Source organism: Lepisosteus platostomus, unplaced genomic scaffold, assembly GCF_059453375.1.
Source record: "Lepisosteus platostomus isolate fLepPlt1 unplaced genomic scaffold, fLepPlt1.hap1 Scaffold_72_H1, whole genome shotgun sequence".
Taxonomy (NCBI): domain Eukaryota; kingdom Metazoa; phylum Chordata; class Actinopteri; order Semionotiformes; family Lepisosteidae; genus Lepisosteus; species Lepisosteus platostomus.
In genome coordinates this window covers 285,797-306,271 of record NW_028291684.1, presented here as the reverse complement: position 1 = coordinate 306,271, position 20,475 = coordinate 285,797, and the positions used below count along the sequence as shown (strand labels likewise).

The 20,475-nt window shown below is 42.4% G+C and overlaps 7 non-coding genes across 7 annotated transcripts; 4 read left to right on the top strand and 3 right to left on the bottom strand.

The window, feature by feature from the left end:
* Window positions 1-7,308: 7,308 nt before the first annotated feature.
* On the bottom strand, window positions 7,309-7,381 carry trnar-ucg (transfer RNA arginine (anticodon UCG)). The gene has a single exon. It is a non-coding gene; the product is annotated as a tRNA-Arg (tRNA).
* A 1,183-nt stretch (window positions 7,382-8,564) lies between these two features.
* On the top strand, window positions 8,565-8,638 carry trnan-guu (transfer RNA asparagine (anticodon GUU)). Its single transcript has one exon. It is a non-coding gene; the product is annotated as a tRNA-Asn (tRNA).
* A 1,536-nt stretch (window positions 8,639-10,174) lies between these two features.
* Window positions 10,175-10,256, top strand: trnas-uga (transfer RNA serine (anticodon UGA)). The gene has a single exon. It is a non-coding gene; the product is annotated as a tRNA-Ser (tRNA).
* A 1,560-nt stretch (window positions 10,257-11,816) lies between these two features.
* On the bottom strand, window positions 11,817-11,889 carry trnar-ucg (transfer RNA arginine (anticodon UCG)). Its single transcript has one exon. It is a non-coding gene; the product is annotated as a tRNA-Arg (tRNA).
* A 2,679-nt stretch (window positions 11,890-14,568) lies between these two features.
* On the top strand, window positions 14,569-14,642 carry trnan-guu (transfer RNA asparagine (anticodon GUU)). The gene has a single exon. It is a non-coding gene; the product is annotated as a tRNA-Asn (tRNA).
* Window positions 14,643-16,590: 1,948 nt separating this feature from the next.
* Window positions 16,591-16,732, bottom strand: LOC148631976 (U4 spliceosomal RNA). Its single transcript, XR_015934540.1, has one exon. It is a non-coding gene; the product is annotated as a U4 spliceosomal RNA (small nuclear RNA).
* Window positions 16,733-17,453: 721 nt separating this feature from the next.
* On the top strand, window positions 17,454-17,524 carry trnad-guc (transfer RNA aspartic acid (anticodon GUC)). Its single transcript has one exon. It is a non-coding gene; the product is annotated as a tRNA-Asp (tRNA).
* Window positions 17,525-20,475: the final 2,951 nt, after the last annotated feature.

Genomic DNA, 20,475 nt, shown 5'->3' with positions numbered 1-20,475 from the left:
CGGCGCAAGCAAAGAAGCGCCCCTGTTCGGTGTTCCTGGTGGTTTTAAAATGCCAAATTGCTTGTACCCGCTCCCTTGCAAATAAGTTCTTCAGCGTCCGCGAATGGCATTTTACAGCTGGAAGCAGATGTCGACGCTTTTTGCACAGAGCACCAAAAAAGCGTCTTTTTTGAAGGCCCAGGTTCTGAGCATTGGTGGTTCAGTGGTAGAATTCTTGCCTGCCACGCGGGAGGCTCGGCTTTGATTCCCGGCCAATGCAGTGGCTTTTGCAGCGAGCGGCTCCATCACTTGCATCCCCTTGCAACTCGCAACTGAAAACCCACTGAAGCTAAGCAGGTGTGAGCCAGGTCAGAACCCGGATGAGGGTGAGCTACAGGGAAAAACAAAGCTTCCAGCTGGAAGCGGTGTTAATGGTGCCGGCGGTGGGGCGCTCACCCTGAGGTCTGTGCGGGTCCCAATGCCCCAGCATAGTGACGGAGACGCTGTGTTGTAAAAGGGCGCTGTCTTTTGGATGAGATGTAAAACCGAGGTCACATCGCTCTGTGGTCATTAAAAATGACCACCAAAACCTTTGACAAAAGCTCTTGGTAATTGATGGTCTTCAATAATGCTTCTCCTTTAGGTACATTTTAAATCAGCTGAAAAATTCTGTGAAATGGGGGGCACTTCAGGCCAGTGTAGGATTTGGGTTACAAGAACCATGAAACTGCATGAGAAAGCCCGTACACTGAATTACACGGCTTTCTATTCAAAGGAGGGCAAAAGAAATTCCCTGAGTTCGATTTTTTGCAGCACAGAGAGAACCACTGTCGTGAGGCCGGTTAGCTCAGTTGGTTAGAGCGTGGTGCTAATAACGCCAAAGTCACGGGTTCGTGCCCCTTACTGGCCAGGTCCTTTTCTCCTCTCTTACCAAAGCTGTTAGGTTCCTTTCCGTGGTGAGAGGGGTTGTCATGCAACGCTGCCACATAGTGCCGACAGACAATTAAATGACAAAAATGAAGAGAGTTAAAGCAGCTGGAGAGGTTCTCTTACAACTTTTGAGCTGACACAGTTTTGGAAAATGTTTCCTTCACGCTGCAGTGTACCATATAGGCAGCCAAGAGTCTCCAAAACAAAACAGAATTGACAGTCATATAATGTCCATTAACCCCGGTTTTAAACGCAGCATCATGTCTGCCATCATAAGAATATGAGTCCAATATTTTAGAATATAGTCAGAATGACTTCTAACCTTAGCTGTGGTGTCTTTAATCCCTATTGCTCAATGCATGGTGTACGTACTGCATACATGTGTCTTGAGAATGAGGAATGGGCCCCTGAGACAGTCATTTGCCTGTTTCACAAATGATCGTATTTTACTAGAGATTCTGTTTGGGATTCAGATGTGCATTCGGACAGCAATCCCTTTCAAGAAATGATATGTTCTGGATGAGGTCAAAGGTGCTAGAACACTGTATTTAGGATGTGTTTGCAGTGATTGTGTGTCTCCTGCTTCAACGCAGTGATATATAGATGTGCTCCTGTAATTTATTGGTACATGCCCAGGGCAGTAAGTAGTCTGAGGATTTATTTCCAGACGGCATAGAGCAGTGAAGCACTTCTACTTAAATTATTACATTATACACAATTTGAGTTCATTTTAAAAAGTAAAAGGTAATGAAAGGAATGCATTTTCATAAGAAAGATAATACCGATATGCATGTGATAATCTTCCTTATATCATGTAGTGCGTCATTTGGACACTTTGTGGGCTTGAAATACAAAGAAAATCATGTTCTATGGTACAAGATAAATACAAAACTTAATCATTTATTTTAATTAGATTTGTTTATAAAGCATAAGCAATCATTTATTACATTAATATATGTGAAAATGACATTTTAGCACCATAATATTACATACAGGTCTCTAGCTTCAACACAGTGATATATATATATATATGCTCAGTGATTTATTGGTACATGCCCAGGGCAATAATCAGAATTAGTATTTATTTCCATACGGGCTACAGGTAGTGTTGTGAAATACTTCAACACACTGGATCGCAGATTTAGACCCCCTGCACTCTTACTCCTTAAAAACCAAAGAAATGAAGATATGTAGCAATCACATTGTAACAGGGGTGACAGTGACTTAATGCTTATACTAGTGGACTTCTGGTACCTTTAGGGTACGGTGTTCCCTGAAGGGCTCTCAAACCCCGCATTTCAGATGCCTAGCTGTATTGCTGATGTGTTGCACCTCAGAATCACTTTTAAACCTTACCTCTGGTATCTTTAATCCCTATTGCTCAACGCATGGTGAAAGTATTGCATAAATGTGTCTGAAAATGAGCAATGGGCACCTGAGAGACTCATTTGCCTGTTTCACAAATGATCATATTTGACTAGAGATTCTGTTTGGGATTCAGTTGTGCATTCTGACAGCAATCTCTTTCAAAAAATGATTTTACCTTATCGCGGCTTTGCCCTTCTTGCCTTTTTGGACAATATCTCCATCTTGTGGTCGTTGTTGGTAATGTTTTCTTATGCCCTTTTTTTATTTCAATTCTCTATTAGTTGATTCTAGAATCTCTACAATAGAGTTGAAAACATCAGTTTTATAGCAGACAATATGACATTATTTATAGTCCAATTAGAAATTTATTACCCTGTTTTTAACATAATAACAAATTAAAACTAAGTTTGGAACACCAGGGAACATAAAAAATGATTTTTAGGAAAACCATGAGGTTCTCTGTGTCCGATGCCTGCAAGGGGAGAAAGCTAGAATCCTTTGATTTTTCCAAATTTGAAAATAAACATCATATAACAACAGCTTTCATTCCTAGGAGTGAAAAACAACCATTTTTGAAGACATATTAGTTTCTAAAACACTACAATAAAGTTAAAAACATCCATTTTATATTACATTATTTTTTGTGAAATAATTAAATTGGCTTATTTCTCTCGCATTAAATTGGCTACAAATGCAAGAATTCAACCAGATATTCTTGTAAAATGTATAATGTTGCATTGCAGTTAGTTAATGTAGTTAGTCCATAGTCAGCAATCTAAACTTTATTGTTAAGCTTTAATGATTGATGTTGTACCAGTAACCTTTAGAAATACTATAGTACTTCACAAATGCTTTGTGTGTTTGGAAATCTTTTGAGTAAAAGCCTTATAAAAATAGGTTTAGTTTTTACAGGACATCACAAAGAAATAGGATGGTATAATTCTTATAATTGCTTAGTGATTGTATTTGGAAGATTATGCACTAAACAGACTTCAGGAATGCCAGTGGATCATTGTGCTATTTGGAATTATTCCAAAAATCAAGTGACCTCTTTGCTGTAGTATTTTTAGTATTATTTATTTAGTATTAATAAAGAATAGATTTATTAAAGTCGTGCGATGTGCAAGCGGGATATGTAAAATAATTGAAAATAAAGTTTTTTATTATTGTTATAGAGAAACATGATCAGATTTTCCCTGGTTCAGAAAAAAGACGATTAAAATCTGTAATCTTTCCACTTGAATGTCATCAGACATTAATGAGTACAACCCCCCTCTCTGCCGGAGTGCTGGCTGTGACGAATTAAACCAATTTCACAGGTGTTTTCAAAGTAGGAAGTACAGTGTTAACTAGTAGATGGCCTCCTCAATGAAATCGCTTCAACATGCTAATGCGTTGGTGTAACAGTCCGGGCGTGGCAAGCTTCCAATGTCAACTCGACTCGATTGGAAGACAATGAACGTATTTTAGCCCTAAATGAATTAATAGCAAACATGGTTTACATAAAAGACATTTTTCCAAGAAAGTTTATAATAATACAATCTATAGTTGAAATCTGAGCCTAAATATAAAGAAAAAAGCATTTTCAGAGAGCAATCACGCTGTGTTTATGTAGAAAAAGCGATTAGGTTTATGAGCAATCTAATTACCTATTCGCTTAAAACGCGATATAAAATAAAGTTTATTTAAAGATGAATGATAAGTGTCGCAGTTTTAATAATTTTCATAGTAGGGCTTGGACAGATTCCAAGTGCATTTTTGCAATTTACGTTGCATTGTCCAATGTGATGTTGTAATACAGTTTAGAATACAGTAAGTCTAAACTGTATCAGCTTTATTTATGGGTTGCAATTTAGAAAAAGTCAAAAACCACACTCAAAATCCAATTTAGAGCTTTCTGGCAAGAGGAGACACCCAAATTATAATGTAACATGCCACTGTTTGTGCATGAACAAAGTTATACTGCAATTTTCCTTAGATACGCGATTAAAAAAAATAATTTTTTTGAATCCCCGGCCAAACACATTCCATAAGAATCAGCGCTTTTATACAGTATATCGCCTTTAAACACGCGTTTACGATTTAAATCAAAACTCAATTCAAATCAATATAAATGTTTATTTTGTAACGCATAGGTGACTATTCATTGTTATTAAAAAGACGTAAATTCGATCATGTTGTGATATTTAGAAATATAAATTTGTTTTGATGCGAGTGAGGTTTTATTTAATCTCTGACCAAGGGAAATGTTTCATTTTTTCAAAGAAATGTTTGTTAAAAATTAAAGTCATAGTTCCATGAGATTCAACCACAGACCATGTGACATAGGAGTCAGGAACCTAACCCACAGCACCACCAGCGCAGTCACATGCTGAGGGCTGAAAAAGCACTACAGAAACATTATCGACTATAAAATAATGTAATTAGGCACAGAAGAAGTTTACAGCACAGTACAATAATAAATGCTGACCATGACTTTAGAAGCATAAATTACCTTACACTCAATTTAAACACAAGCTGTCTTTAGCCCTCTAAGCTGGTTCATACAGAAATGTAGAGAACCAGGCTCAGAACACACAGCTTCATTAGCGAATACATATGCAGAACAACTAGAGAAGATGTTTTACAGAGGATGGATTTTTAGAAACATCCCATCAGTGACATCACTGAAGTCAACTCCTAGGTAACTGTCGTGTGGATAGTTTCACAAGAATCAGACAAAGATTTAAGCATCGCTTATTTTAGATAAAACTGCAAAAAAACAACAACAACCCATAATGTACTTCTTTGCGGCTCTGTTTGCCCAAATCATATATTCACAACGTGAAATTAGAAAATAGTATTACGTAACCAAAAACCGCAATATGGAAACAGAACCTGTGTAATTGTTGACAGATGATGTACTCGTAACATTTTTACAAGACGAACTACAACATTTAAAAAATGACTTGTATGTACTTGATATCTCTAATCAATCCACTGCACTGCATTAAAACAAAACGAAAACTAAAACGCCCTGGGCATACCGTTTCGCGCTTCTTATCAGTTGCTCAAAAGCAATTTGACCGTATGAAATGCATAATATAAACCTAGAAACATATACGTGAGGAGTATTTACGTAGTATCGGTGTCAAGACATACCTCTCAAATACTGTAAATCAAGTTAAAAATATCTCAAGACCGATTCTGGTCATAATGAAACCATGTTTCGTGTATGTTTTCTTTAAAGTACCGAGACCAGCCATATACTGTATGTTTATGTTCCAAAATTAATATCGTTTATGGCCTTCACACGCGTTGCAGTATGCTCCTATTCTTTTTATGCTCAGGCACTAAGATTTCCCTTCAGTGGTAAAATTCCATATAAATATTCAATACTTAAACGGGCACAGTTAAGACATTAAATATACATATACATATACATATACAAACTGTATACAGTACAGTTTGCATACGGTAATATGTTTATGTTCCTAAATCAATCTCTTTTATGAGCATGTGAAAGGCATGGTGAATCGATTCTCAAAAATTACTGTACTTTGCATGATTGGAAAAAAATGCGTGATTGCGAAATGCTGTGGTGTTACTTTTACAAAGAAGGTCAGTGAAAAAAATAATGTGGACCAGGGCAATACTTTGAGTTTACAGCTTGTCCAAGGTCATTTATTATTAATACTATTAGTAATATCTTCATTAAAGACTTTGATGGCTACAGCTCAAACATGAGAAGTTGAGCTTTATTAGCTCCACCTTGCGGAAATTCCGGATACTATTATTTTGCTAGCGGTATTTACCGGTAACTCGCGGTATTTACCGGTAACTCGCGGTAGACTGCGTACAGCGTACCGGAAAATAATGCAGTATCGCCCGCGCATTTTGAATGGCTGCATCTGTAGCAATCATATTGTAGCAGACACTCATTTGCCTGTTTCACAAATGATCATATTTTACTAGAGATTCTGTTTGGGATACGGATGTGCATTCTGACAGCAATCTCTTACAAAAAATGATTTTACCTTATCGCGGCTTTGCCCTTCTTGCCTCTTTGGACAATATCTCCATCTTGTGGTCGTTGTTGGTAATGTCTAGACAATATCTCCATCTTGTGGTCGTTGTTGGTAATGTCTTCTTATAGATAGATACTTCATTGATCCCGTGAGGGAAATTGCAGTGCAACAGCAGCTTAACACACACAACACAGCCACAGTGTAACGAATTATATAATAATAGTACAATACTGTATATATACTGTATATATATATATGAAACAGAAATAGAAACAGAAACAGGAATCGCTTACTCACCTGGAGAATCTCTGTAGGAATATATAGCATTTATCAATGGAAATAAAAGCTGCTTTAATACAGTGCATGTTCAAACTCAAACCCTCAGCTGCTGTTCTTGTTTGTTTTGGGACAAATTGCAACTGAGCATCGCATGAGCCGTTACGTACCCTTATCTGTTTGGCAATTTCAAGGGAGGAGTTAGGTCAGAATGGGTAGGCTGCAAAACAACAAGTAAAGATTTATTCCAAGATGAAACGTTGTGGCGGTTTTCTTATCTTTTCAGCATGGACTAAACTTTTACGTGTTCCTTATATGCTATATATGTATATATTAGCACCAATGTCGTTCTTAAAAACTAACATGAAATTGTCAGGGACATTCAGCTATATACAAAGACGAGACAGACAAAGTAATAATTCTGTATTAACGTGGCCTACATATTGACGCAATGATCGAACTAACTGACATGTTCTGATTCAGATCCCCTGCAGTTCATGCCAATTAGAACAATAGCAATGCTGAGTCCTCCCCACCCTACTGAGCACAAATTCAGCTGCTCTCCAGTTCTGTTCTGCATGTTTTTTCATTGCAATTGAGCTCGGAGCTGGAGATGATCTCCATACAGTTCTGTGTTAACTAGCCCGCACTTGCGTGCTAATTTACGGGTTGTGGCAGATGGTTTTCTATAGTTCATATACATGACGGCAACCTGTTACCGAGGAACCTGAGAGGTTTAAAAGCCTCACGAGCCAGGCAGGACTCGAACCTACAATCTTCTGATCCGAAGTCAGACGCGTTATCCATTACGCCACTGGCCCATAGAACATGCGCTTGCACTCCACCACAGAGAGCTCTACACTGCTACTAGTAGTACACCTCCCCATCTAAATTTTCACAGCAAGAAACTTGTGTTTCCTACTATTTTTATCAGGTTTAAAATATCATCTCCTTAAAACAGAAAAAGTGTTGATGTGTCGTGCTGAAATTCCGATTGATTTTGAATTCAAAGAAAAAACGTTTTCTTCCAAAACACCGTGAAATTGTCACATCTTGCAGACAATAGGTGTATTCCATGTTGAAAAGAGAAAAAAGAAAACAATGGAGCCTTTTACAGGTGTGAGGCTTCTTCAGGTGTGAGAAGACCTCACGGCCGAAACGTTGTGTTTCCTTTCTTCTCTTTTCAGCATGCAATAAACCTATTACTTGTTCCTTTGCAGCCGAGGAATGCTGACATAGCTACCCAGCTGAACATCTTGCAGACTCTACTTCCCTCCTGTAGAAGTAAAGCAGGGCTTGCTGGGTGAGCTTTTGCTCCGGTATGTTAGGTCACGTGTCATGTTAAATCAATTCTTCTAAACACAACATTTGCTGGTGCTAGCTTTCCCCATGAAAAGAGACATTTCCCTTACAGTACATGACATATCGTTTTTTTTCTATCAATAAGTATAGAAATAAAACAAAAGAAAAAATGTTGTCGCCAAAGAATGCTCTGTCGCCTTGGGGAGGTGTCAAGGGCATTGAGCTCCTTGGACATGAGAAATGCCAGATAAATGCCATTTCTCATCATTTCTCTTGGCGTCAGTTCTGCTATTAAATGGGACGGAGGCAACGGGCTCAGAGAGCAGGTTAAGTGCACACCGAACGCAGATGTGTCCAAGTGTCTGTAAAAGCGCGGTGCTCTGCTGGCGCTGTTCCCTAGTGGCTTAAAGTGCCTGCCTAGTAAGCAAGCGATCCTGGGTCTGAATACCAGCGGTGCCTCTCTCCGTGTCTTGTTGTGCCGAATGTATCATTTCAGACAAACATGTACAGCTTGGTTCAGTTTAATGCAAGAATTCATTTCCTTTCTGGAATAACTTGTTTTTGAAGAAATCCATACAGCTTGTGAAAGATGAAATCCATTTCTTGGTTGTCAGTGGAAAAAGATTGCTGGCTGCAAGAAGCGCAAGTGATTGTTTTCTTTGACCATAAACCTGCAAATGTAGGGTGCACAAGCGGCCGTCAGTCTCTGTGGCGCAATCGGTTAGCGCGTTCGGCTGTTAACCGAAAGGTTGGTGGTTCAAGCCCACCCAGGGACGCGTGTCTCAGTTTTTCCAATGTAAACATCATCACCGCTAAAGATGATGGCGCAGAAGGCTCCACAGTCGAAACGTTGTGCTTCTTTTCTTCTCTTTTCAGCATGGAGTAAACCTTTGCTTGATCCTTTGCAGCCTACGCATGCTGACGCAGCTACCTTTCTCTTAACGCGCCTCAATCATTATTCACCAAAACCATCAGCAGAATGTGTCGCCTTTGTGGTGATGTCACTCCTCTGCTTCACAAATGTCCTTAGTGACGGACCATTTCTTTCTGCCATTTTTCCGGAGCGGTTATTGATTGCTCCATCATTTCCCTCATACTTTCCATCCCTAGATTGAAAAAAAAAAACAGAAACAGGCTGACAGGACGACAATCAAATTGCAAAAACTCATCAAAGCACTCAATAGAGTATTTGAATCCACAAGTAGCTACGAGCAACTTTGTCCTGGCTTGCATGAAAGTCGGAAAATGTCAAAAAGAAAAAGATGGTGGCTTTTTCATATTTGTTCTTTCATTTTTAGTTCGTTGGCTCTTCTGTCCATTGTCCTCCTGCCTGGCTCTTGACCTGTGACTGTCTGAACGCACACATTAGACTTTCAGGCGGGGGATTTGTCCTGAGCCTCTGTGAAAGACCCACCCACCCCCATAAATAACTGCTCTAGAAACACATGAATGCAAAACTAAACCACAGCTTAAAGAGGAGCTCCAACTCAGTGCCATACTAATGTAAACAAAGTAATACTAAGACATGTTCTTATGGATTTGTCTTACCTTGAGATATGTAATTGGATTTCAGGATTAACTTCCTCATTCAATGTACTGGTGATTCTTTGCCTGGTCAGTACCTGGGTGGGAGACCTCCAGCGAACAATTAAGCTTGCTGCTGGAAGTGGTGTTAAGAGACTCTTAGGATCTTCCAGAGGTCTCTGTCCAATAGCACTAGTTGCCTTAGAGCTGGCTCAAACATTGCTCAAGAGTCTACCTTTCACAGATGCGCAAAGATGAATGATGGGGGTGCACTCTTCAAGGAGCCTTCCAACTGTAGGGACCGATTAGAGACGATCCGTAGCATGTGTTCGTTTCCATATACGCCCCGTGTCTCAACGGCAGGACAGAGTCAAATACTGCCTCGACACGTAACAGCGTTATATTAAACCGCAGGACTTGAGGGCTGTTTTGTTTGAATGTTCAAGGCATTGGTAAGAGCGTAGGTCAAGGGCCATTGGTGCATCTCCTGTAACTGGAGCAAAAATGCTATTCAAAGTGCAGTGACTAAAATCGTCGTCCACATGTCTCCGTTGTTGATTGCTTTCTGTCTAAGAACGTTCTGTTTTCATGTCCGAACGGGGAGACTTTATCATTCCAACTTGAAGCCACCCTTAAGTCCTCTAAGGTGTGTGTGTGTGTGCTTGCACGTATGGCGTAAAAGGTTTCTTAAACGGAGAGCGAACTTGAAAAAAGTTGCCTCCGCTGCCGCCGCCGCCTCGCACTCCCTGTTCGATTGTAGCAAGAAGGCAGCGGCCGCGGCGCTCGCTGTAGTCGTGGCCGAGTGGTTAAGGTGACGGACTTGAAATCCGTTGGGGTCTCCCCGCGCAGGTTCAAATCCTGCCGACTATGGCGTCCTTTGCATTTGGTTGCGTGCGTGCGTGTAAAAGGACCAGCGCCGTTTCGTTTTCGCTGGGACCTTTAACACTCTAAATCGCCTGGACCCGCAGCCTGTGAAATCGATTCTTCAGCACCCACGAAGGACGCTTTGCCGCTGGACACAGATACCGATGCTTTTCTGCAACGAGCTTTCCAGCTGAATTTTCTCGGCAGCTCCGTACTGAACCTGTTCTCCATTGCAACATAGCGGAGGCTCATCACGTCTATAGCAAGGCTGTGTAGGACCGCATACGCCACAGTGACTTGTACACAGACCACATGAAAGGCAAGCAAAATACACTTTTAAAATTCCAAAGACTCACAAGGTCAGAGGAACAGCGATGACCTGAACAGATCTGTTCCAGAAGTCTAGGTTGACCTTTTTAGAGCTGTAATTGCATTTTTGTTTAATAGAAGATCAAATCTACTCGCATGTACCAGCACCTTACAGTTTATTGATGTTAATTCTGTTTAAGTAATAAGATTGCTAACGATGTTGGACTTTAGCCGGTGTTTTTTAGAACAAATTGCTTACACTTCTGTAAGGAATACGCAGTACGTGCCTTTGTCAGTCATTGCTCACCATACCTGTAACTTTCTTATCTAACTCACTTCCTCAAATGGTGAAGGTCCACAAACATAAATGAAAAAAAAACCCTTGTTGTATATGAGGTGCACAAAAAAGCAGCCCCTGATAGTGTATAACACATTTGTACTATTGCAGAGACACATGTAACATATATATATATACTGTATATATATATATGAAACAGAAATAGAAACAGAAACAGGAATCGCTTACTCACCTGGAGAATCTCTGTAGGAATATCTAGCATTTATCAATGGAAATAAAAGCTGCTTTAATACAGTGCATGTTCAAACTCAAACCCTCAGCTGCTGTTCTTGTTTGTTTTGGGACAAATTGCAACTGAGCATCGCATGAGCCGTTACGTACCCTTATCTGTTAGGGAATTTCAAGGGAGGAGTTAGGTCAGAATGGGTAGGCTGCAAAACAACAAGTAAAGATTTATTCCAAGATGAAACGTTGTGGCGGTTTTCTTATCTTTTCAGCATGGACTAAATCTTTACGTGTTCCTTATATGCTATATGTGTATCTATTAGCACCAATGTCGTTCTTAAAAACTAACATGAAATTGTCAGGGACATTCAGCTATATACAAAGACGAGACAGACAAAGTAATAATTCTGTATTAACGTGGCCTACATATTGACGCAATGATCGAACTAACTGACATGTTCTGATTCAGATCCCCTGCAGTTCATGCCAATTAGAACAATAGCAATGCTGAGTCCTCCCCACCCTACCGAGCACAAATTCAGCTGCTCTCCAGTTCTGTTCTGCATGTTTTTTCATTGCAATTGAGCTCGGAGCTGGAGATGATCTCCATACAGTTCTGTGTTCACTAGCCCGCACTTGCGTGCTAATTTACGGGTTGTGGCAAATGCTTTTCTATAGTTCATATACATGACGGCAACCTGTTACCGAGGAACCTGAGAGGTTTAAAAGCCTCAGGAGCCAGGCAGGACTCGAACCTACAATCTTCTGATCCGAAGTCAGACGCGTTATCCATTACGCCACTGGCCCATAGAACGTGCACTTGCACTCCACCACAGAGAGCTCTACACTGCTACTAGTAGTACACTTCCCCATCTAAATTTTCACAGCAAGAAACTTGTGTTTCCTACTATTTTTATCAGGTTTAAAATATCATCTCCTTAAAACAGAAAAAGTGTTGATGTGTCGTGCTGAAATTCCGATTGATTTTGAATTCAAAGAAAAAAGGTTTTCTTCCAAAACACCATGAAATTGTCACATCTTGCAGACAATAGGTGTATTCCATGTTGAAAAGAGAAGAAAGAAAACCATGGAGCCTTTAACAGGTGTGAGGCTTCTTCAGGTGTGAGAAGACCTCACAGTCGAAACGCTGTGGTTCCGTTCTTCTCTTTTCAGTGTAGTGATTCATAGCCGTTCAGGGACGCCAAATATGTAAGAAAACCGGTTCAGGGACGCCAAATATGTAATCATAGTGGCTCTCTGAAGGCACCAGTTCTGTAGGGTTTGGGCATTTACTGAGACAATTATTAATTGTAGCAGTAAATCACAAAGTTGATTCTTTTGATGGCTTTAGAGTCCAACCATGCGACATAACTCAAACAACGCACACACACAGGTACTAATACACGAGGATACATTTATTAATACATAGAATATGCATATAAAACTAACAGATCTTATCGAGAGGGTTATCAGAATACAAAAGGTATATATTCAGTCAGTTACGAAGTGTTACACATATCAAGAGGACATACGTTCAGTATATCATTCATTAAGACCGTTTCGTAAATGAACTTAGTTATAACTTCTACATTAGATACTCAAACAAGTACATAACTCTTAGGAATTAAATTGATATCAACTGGTTGGGATAACAATTGAATTCTCGAGCTGTAATGCATTGAAATTAAATACTCATCCAATCTTTGGGGATTCAGATCTCCTGCGGGCACAAAGAAACAGTTGCAGGCTGTTGCTGTCCAATCCGCGCTCTCTGGCTCGGTGCCAGGCTGTGCTGTGCGGCTTGCGACAGCGCTGCTGATGCTCACTGACCGGCTAGTTAGTGTTGGCTTTAACTAGCAAAGTTTGTGCACAGGAGAAAAGATGACTGTGGGTCCCAGCAAGTCAGGAAGAGGACCGGTTCGTTCCTAATGAAGAGCTAGTTCTGAATAGTGATTCAGCTTTCCACAGTTCCGACCTGTTCACGAGGCCTGCTGCTGGTTACTCTCTGGCAACCTCCACTCTAGACTCTTAGAACAAAGGAAAGTTCTGGCACTCAGACACACTGGCCGTTCCGTGGTTGTCCGGGCTGAGTCTCAGGATGGTCAGGAGGTGCGCTGCGAGGATGTCCTGCCCTTGGGAGCCTTCTGCTCCTGGGCCGTCCTGCCCTGGAATTCTCATTTGAATTCCCTTTAGAACAGTCCACAGAATCCTCTCCAGAATCCCTTCTGAATCTTGTTGAATCTCACTGAATCTCTCAGGCTCTCTGTGTTGCCTGTTTTTACCTGGAGGAACTTCAGCTCATTGATTGGCTGAAAGTTCCATGGGCATCAGAGTCCCACGTGGGTTACTCGGCCCTACCAGTCCCTGATTGGTTGATCAAGGTGAGATATGAGTCACTTACTCCTGACACTTAGTAATGCAGTCCAGATGTCCAACTGGCACTCCCTAGACAGATAGGCGCCAATGGATGACCATTGATCATGATAGCCAGGCTTAGCTAAGTGCATCCCCCTTTGGGAGCTGTCCTAGGACCTTAAATCACCCTGGGAATAGTCTCTCTGTGGCTGCACCACAGAGATGAACAGAGAAATGGGGCCTCATTTGGGAAGCTCGGAAACACTTAATTCTGCCTTATTAATAAGCCTCGCCGCTACATCAGCATGCAATAAACCTATTACTTGTTCCTTTGCAGCCGAGGCATGCTGACGTAGCTACCCAGCTGAACATCTTGCAGACTCTACAGTACTTCTCTCCTGTAGAAGTAAAGCAGGGCTTGCTGGGTGAGCTTTTGCTCCGGTAAATTAGGTCACGTGTCATGTTAAATCACTTCTTCGAAACACAACATTTGCTGGTGCTAGCTTTCCCCATGAAAAGAGACATTTCCCTTACAGTACATGACATATCGTTTTTATTCTATCAATAAGTATAGAAATTAAACAAAAGAAAAAATGGTGTCGCCAAAGAATGCACAGCTCTGTCGCCTTGGGGAGGTGTCAAGGGCATTGAGCTCCTTGGACATGAAAAGTGCCCGATAAATGCCATTTCTCATCATTTCTCTTGGCGTCAGTTCTGCTATTAAATGGGACGGAGGCAACGGGCTCAGAGAGCAGGTTAAGTGCACACCGAGCGCAGATGTGTCCAAGTGTCTGTAAAAGCGCGGTGCTCCGCTGGCGCTGTTCCCTAGTGGCTTAAAGTGCCCGCCTAGTAAGCAGGCGATCCTGGGTCTGAATACCAGCGGTGCCTCTCTCCATGTCTTGTTGTGCCGAATGTATCATTTCAGACAAACATGTACAGCTTGGTTCAGTTTAATGCAAGAATTCATTTCCTTTCTGGAATAACTTGTTTTTGAAGAAATCCATACAGCTTGTGAAAGATGAAATCCATTTCTTGGTTGTCAGTGGAAAAAGATTGCCGGCTGCAAGAAGCGCAAGTGATTGTTTTCTTTGACCATAAACCTGCAAATGTAGGGAGCACAAGCGGCCGTCAGTCTCTGTGGCGCAATCGGTTAGCGCGTTCGGCTGTTAACCGAAAGGTTGGTGGTTCAAGCCCACCCAGGGACGCATGTCTCAGTTTTTCCAATGTAAACATCATCACCGCTAAAGAAGATGGCGCAGAAGGCTCCACAGTCGAAACGTTGTGCTTCTTTTCTTCTCTTTTCAGCATGGAGTAAACCTTTGCTTGATCCTTTGCAGCCTAAGCATGCTGACGCAGCTACCTTTCTCTTAACGCGCCTCAATCATTATTCACCAAAACGATCAGCAGAATAAGTCGCCTTTGTGGTGATGTCACTCCTCTGCTTCACAAATGTCCTTAGTGACGGGCCATTTCTTTCTGCCATTTTTCCGGAGCGGTTATTGATTGCTCCATCATTTCCCTCTTACTTTCCATCACTAGATTGAAAAAAAAAACAGAAACAGGCTGACAGGACGACAATCAAATTGCAAAAACTCATCAAAGCACTCGATAGAGTATTTGAATCCACAAGTAGCTACGAGCAACTTTGTCCTGGCTTGCATGAAAGTCGGAAAATGTCAAAAAGAAAAAGATGGTGGCTTTTTCATATTCGTTCTTTTATTTTTAGTTCGTTGGCTCTTCTGTCCATTGTCCTCCTGCCTGGCTCTTGACCTGTGACTGTCTGAACGCACACAGTAAAATTTCATGTGGGGGATTTGTCCTGAGCCTCTGTGAAAGACCCACCCACCCCTATAAATAACTGCTCTAGAAACACATGAATGCAAAACTAAACCACAGCTTAAAGAGGAGCTTGTCATGACCGCCAGGCAGTTAAGACCAACTCATAAGCGATCTAATCAGCACCAGCAGTGGGTGATTATTAACAAACGCCACCGCACGAGTTTACCCACCTGCACACACTCCACCGTGCGGTACGCAGTGCTATTTTTACCATCTTTACCTGCTTCCCGCTGCTCGGTATTGAGTCTGCTCCTTGAGAGCTCTACCTGGCGTTTTTCCATTACCTCGTTTATTCTGGATATTGGACTCCCCTTCTGCCTTTTCGACTTTGGACCTCGCCTCTCACCTCGGACTGTTTGCCACCAGTGTTCTCCCTGGATTACGACTTACCTTACGCCTCTTGACCACGAAACAAAGCAAAGCAGAGCAAAACAAAACGAACAAACGAAAACCCTCACGTCCCGCACTTGCATATAACGCCGTTACGTGCCCAAGCGGTATTGTATGTCATCCTAGCACTGCACCCCGGGGCGTACGGTATATGGGAACGAGCACACGCCACGAATCGTCTCGAATCACTCCCTACAGCTGTAAGGAGCTTTGAAGCGTGCACCCCCAACATTCTTCTTTGCGCATCTGTGAAAGGTAAACTCTTGAGCAAACTCTGAACCAGCTCTAAGGAAACTAATCCGATTAGACGTTACTTTGACTCATCCTTTAAGGGACCCTTGTTAATTGGAGAAATCAATGATTTCGAATGAATTCTGTATGCGTTAAAAGACAGCTATACACAGAAAACATGCAGGACACTGCTCATGATGTTTCCCGAGCCGAAACACAGTGCGTTTTTCCAAGCCATTTGACAAAGCCCGCCCACTGAAAACTGCAGCAGATCGTGTAAAGGCGTTCAACTTTGTAACTACTGCACGCACAGGAAGCAGAATAAATTCCTCTTTTCAAACTGTCAAAGGTTTGCTGCAGGACATCGCACAATCTCTTTTGAACGGGGACAAACGATTTCTTATGGGGCGCAGTAAGTACAGACGTTTATAAAGCTCCACTCATGCCGACGATGCAGCATGAAGAAGCGCAACCTAACGTTTGACAGACAAAAGCCGGGCGCCGCTACAAGCAATATGAAATCAAACTGACAGCACACGGCGTTTCGCGCTGACTCAAAAGTGATCTCGACAGACGCTGTTCTCTGCATAACGCTGAAAGAGCTAAAGAGCGTTTCTGTTGAAACGTAACAAGCTCGTTTCTTTCTATCATGATGTCACCATGACAAAATCTGTCTTTAAACACCTTGCTCAGTCTCTGACGAGACTGTCAAAAATTGCTTTCGCCGATTGTATTGCAAACCGGCGGAAGGGGGGTATTGGGAAAAGTTTTCAACTAGTAATAATCGCGCCTCGGCTAAACCTCACAGGCTACGATACTGCCACTGCGCAAAGCTGACGGTTGCCAGGCAACCGCGGGGATCCTACGGAAATCGTTATCAATCGTCTCATGGCATGTCGTTGCTGTAACGCTTCATATTTGTCGTCTTCTTCTTCTAGCTTGAGGTTTTGAAGAATTTCATGACAGACATTCCGTCGGAAACAAAGGGCGTTGTGAGAAAACCGTTGCTTATTATCAGCAGCAGGAATACAACCCTTTAAATACAAGATGACAGAACAATGACGAAGGGCATGCCGGGAGGAACTCATGCACTACAGAGGAAAGGGGGCGGGCACGTACAGTTCACATTCAAGCCACAAGTACTCTTCTCGGATGTTGCATAAACAAATCCTAACGTCCTGAAAGCATTGCAGCATGTTTGTGTCCCACTTCCCGTGGTTGCAGGACAACTGACACGAACGGACAAACACAATCTGTGGCGTTTAGCGTGACATAGTCTTGCAGGCATCGTGCTGTCTCACTGCAATACTATACCGCTGGAGGAAACAGCCCGGGTTCGATGAGCCTTGGAATGTGACTAGGAAAGTGAAGCCTTTTGAAAGAGGTAAAACACTGCTCAAAGGAACTGAGGGAGAATCTTACAGGGGATTCTGAGCGGTGTCTAAATAAATAAATTCTTCAGTGTCCGCGGATGGCATTTTGCAGCTGGAAACAGATGTCGACGCTTTTTGAACAGAGCACCAAAAAAGCGTCTTTTTTGAAGGTACAGGTATTGAGCATTGGTGGTTCAGTGGAAGAATTCTTGCCTGTCAAGTAAGAGGCTCGGGTTCGATTCCTGGCCAATGCAGTGGCTTTTGCATGCTCACCACTATACCACCAACACACGCCCACAGGCGCCCTGCAGGACACCACCAGAGAATGCTCACGATTTCGGAAGCTGTCTCCGGGACGTGCTGATTCCACACATCCTGAATAAATCATGATATTGTTAGTTGCTGTAGCTAGACGTTCAAATGAGTTTCATGGCCAGATGGACTGTTTCCTCCAGCGGTATAGTATTGCAGTGAGACAGCACGATGCCTGCAAGACTATGTCACGCTAAACGCCACAGATTGTGTTTGTCCAAATTTGAACTTTCACAAAAGCATGCTAGCAGACAAATGCGCCTCAGAGGACTTAAGGCTGGCTTCAAGTTGGAATGATAAAGTCTCCCCGTCCGGTTAGGAAAAGGGAACTTTGTTAGACAGAAAGAAGGAAGTAACAATAACGGAGAATTGTGTGCAAGGATTTTAGAAGCTGCGCAGCCCTGCAGTTTCAATAGCCCTTTTATTCGTGTTAGATGCTGGAATTGCCTTTTTTTGACGCTCTTACGAATGCGATGTCAACGAAAACAGAACAAAGCACAAAAAAACCCTCAAGTCCTGCAGTTGGATAGAATGCCGTTACACGTCCAAGCCGTATTTGACTTCATCCTACCATTGCAACACGGGGCGTATATGGAAACGAACACACGCTACGAATTGTCTCTAATCAGTCCCTACAGTTGTAAGGCGCCTGGAAGCATGCACCCCCATCATTAATCTTTGCGCATCTGTGCAAGGTAAACTCTGGAGCAGTCTTTGAAACGGCTCAAAGGAAACACGTGATTGATTCCATGTGCATCTGGGGTTCATATCTTATTTACATTTAATTCAAGGGAAAGGCTTGGGTCAGTTTCAGACGGCCTCCAACAGCGAGATTCAAGCGCCCCACCTTCAGCCCAATCTGCGCCACCAGAACGCCAACGGCTCCTCTGCGCTCCGGGGTGCGGTTGTGACCCCGTAACCTAAAGTGTTGGTGGCAGACAAATGGAGACTAACAGGTGACGTCCTAGGACATGACTACATTGTGACACTCGGTGGGGATGGTGACCATTGCTTGGAAAAGAGTGCGAGGCCCCTTTAGAAAAACATTTTGTTAACAGGCATTCTGCCTCAGCCTAAACACCTATAGCTTGAAAAGCGCATGCTATTAGACAGGCACCTCTGCAAGACCTTAAGAGTCTCTTAAACTAGTGATAGTAAGGTGTTCCCAATGGGCGATGTTCGGCTTTTAAATCATCTCTCCTTGGAAGCGCCGAGATGCAGCTGTTTAAGGCTTAGAAGCAGCTGACTGTTTCACTACCTAGCTGATCACTGTCAGTCAGGGAGCTCAGAGGTGAAAAGCCTGTCTGAGAGACAATTCGCCGTCGATCAGTTCAATATGTTCCGTACCAGCTCGGCGCACCTGAGATCATCTTGGTAGCCGTGTAGCTCAGATGAGTGAGAGCGTGTGTGTGTGTACCACCGTGATTGGATGCCGGTCCTTCTCAGGTCACAGTAAACCTTCTGCTGCCTAACTTCCCTTATTTTTGGGGATCCCTTTGAAAAAGCAAAAGAAAAAAAAACTGGCTCTTCATCAGCGTGATCAACCTCACCTAGTGTGGCGCAGTGGCCTAATGGCTAAGGCACTGGCCCTCTAAGCCAGGGATTGTGGGTTTGAGTTCTATCTGGGGTGCTCCTGTCCCCTTTTGAGAGTACAAATGTCCTTGCAATTTGCGAAGCTGCAACCCCACCTTACTCAGTGAGCGTCTCTGCTTTTCTCTCACATACAGTTGGGAGAAAAACTTTTGTAAACAGCCCTTCGGAATGATGTGGATTTCTGCATGAATGGCTCCTAACATGTGATCTTATCTTTATCTAAGTCATAATAATCAATAAAGAGAGTCTGATTTAACAAACAACACACGCCCAACATTTGACATTGCTGTTTTAACAAATGTTTTAAACAATCAAGGTCATTGATGGAAAAAGTACGTGAACCCTTATATTAAGGAGCTAGTGGAACCTCCTTTATTGACAAAAACCTCAACCCCCACTTTCTGTAGCGGCTGGTCAGACCTGAGCAGCGGTTAGGAGGTATTTTGGCCTATTCCTCTATGCAAAACTGATTCAGTTCATGTATATTTTTGGGATGTCTTACGCTGAACGGCCTGCTTCAGATCATGCCACAGCACTTCAATGGGATTGGGGTCAGGACTCTTACTTGGCCATCCCAAAATACGGAATTTCTTCTGTTTCAGCCACTCTGTTGTTGATGTACTCCTTTGTTTTTGTCATGCTGCATGACCCAGCGTCTTTCGAGTTTTAGATCACAGGCAGACACCCTGACATTCTGCTGTAGAATTTCCTGATACATCTTGGAATTCATCGGTCCCTCGATGATTGCAAGCCCTACAGCCTCCGCCATGCTTCCCAGGTGGGATGAGGTTTTGGAGTTGGTATGCAGTGTTTTGTTATCTCCAAACATAACGCTGTGCACATTTACCAACAAGTTCAACTTTTGTCACGTCTGTCCACAGAACATTGTTCCAGGAGTTGCTGTGGAACATCCATGTGGTCTTTAGCAAACTTGAGAGGGGCAGTGGTGGTTTTTTTGTTGGGGAGAGCAGTGGTTTCCTCCGTGGTGACCTCGGATGATCACCACTCCTGTTCAGATTTCTTCTTATGGTGGACTCATGAACACAGACGTAAGACAAAGTCAACCACCTGTTCGCTAGATCCCATCCCCACTCAGCTAGTCAAAGATTCCCTCGAAGGACTGGCAGGACCTATAATTAGTATGATGAATGCATCGCTTGCGTCAGGCGTTGTACCTGATCAATTTAAGGTAGCAGTTGTTAGACCGCTCCTTAAGAAGTCAAATTTGGATCCACAAGTTCTTAACAACTACAGGCCTGTCTCAAAGGTCCCATTTCAATCTAAAAGTCTTGAGAGAATA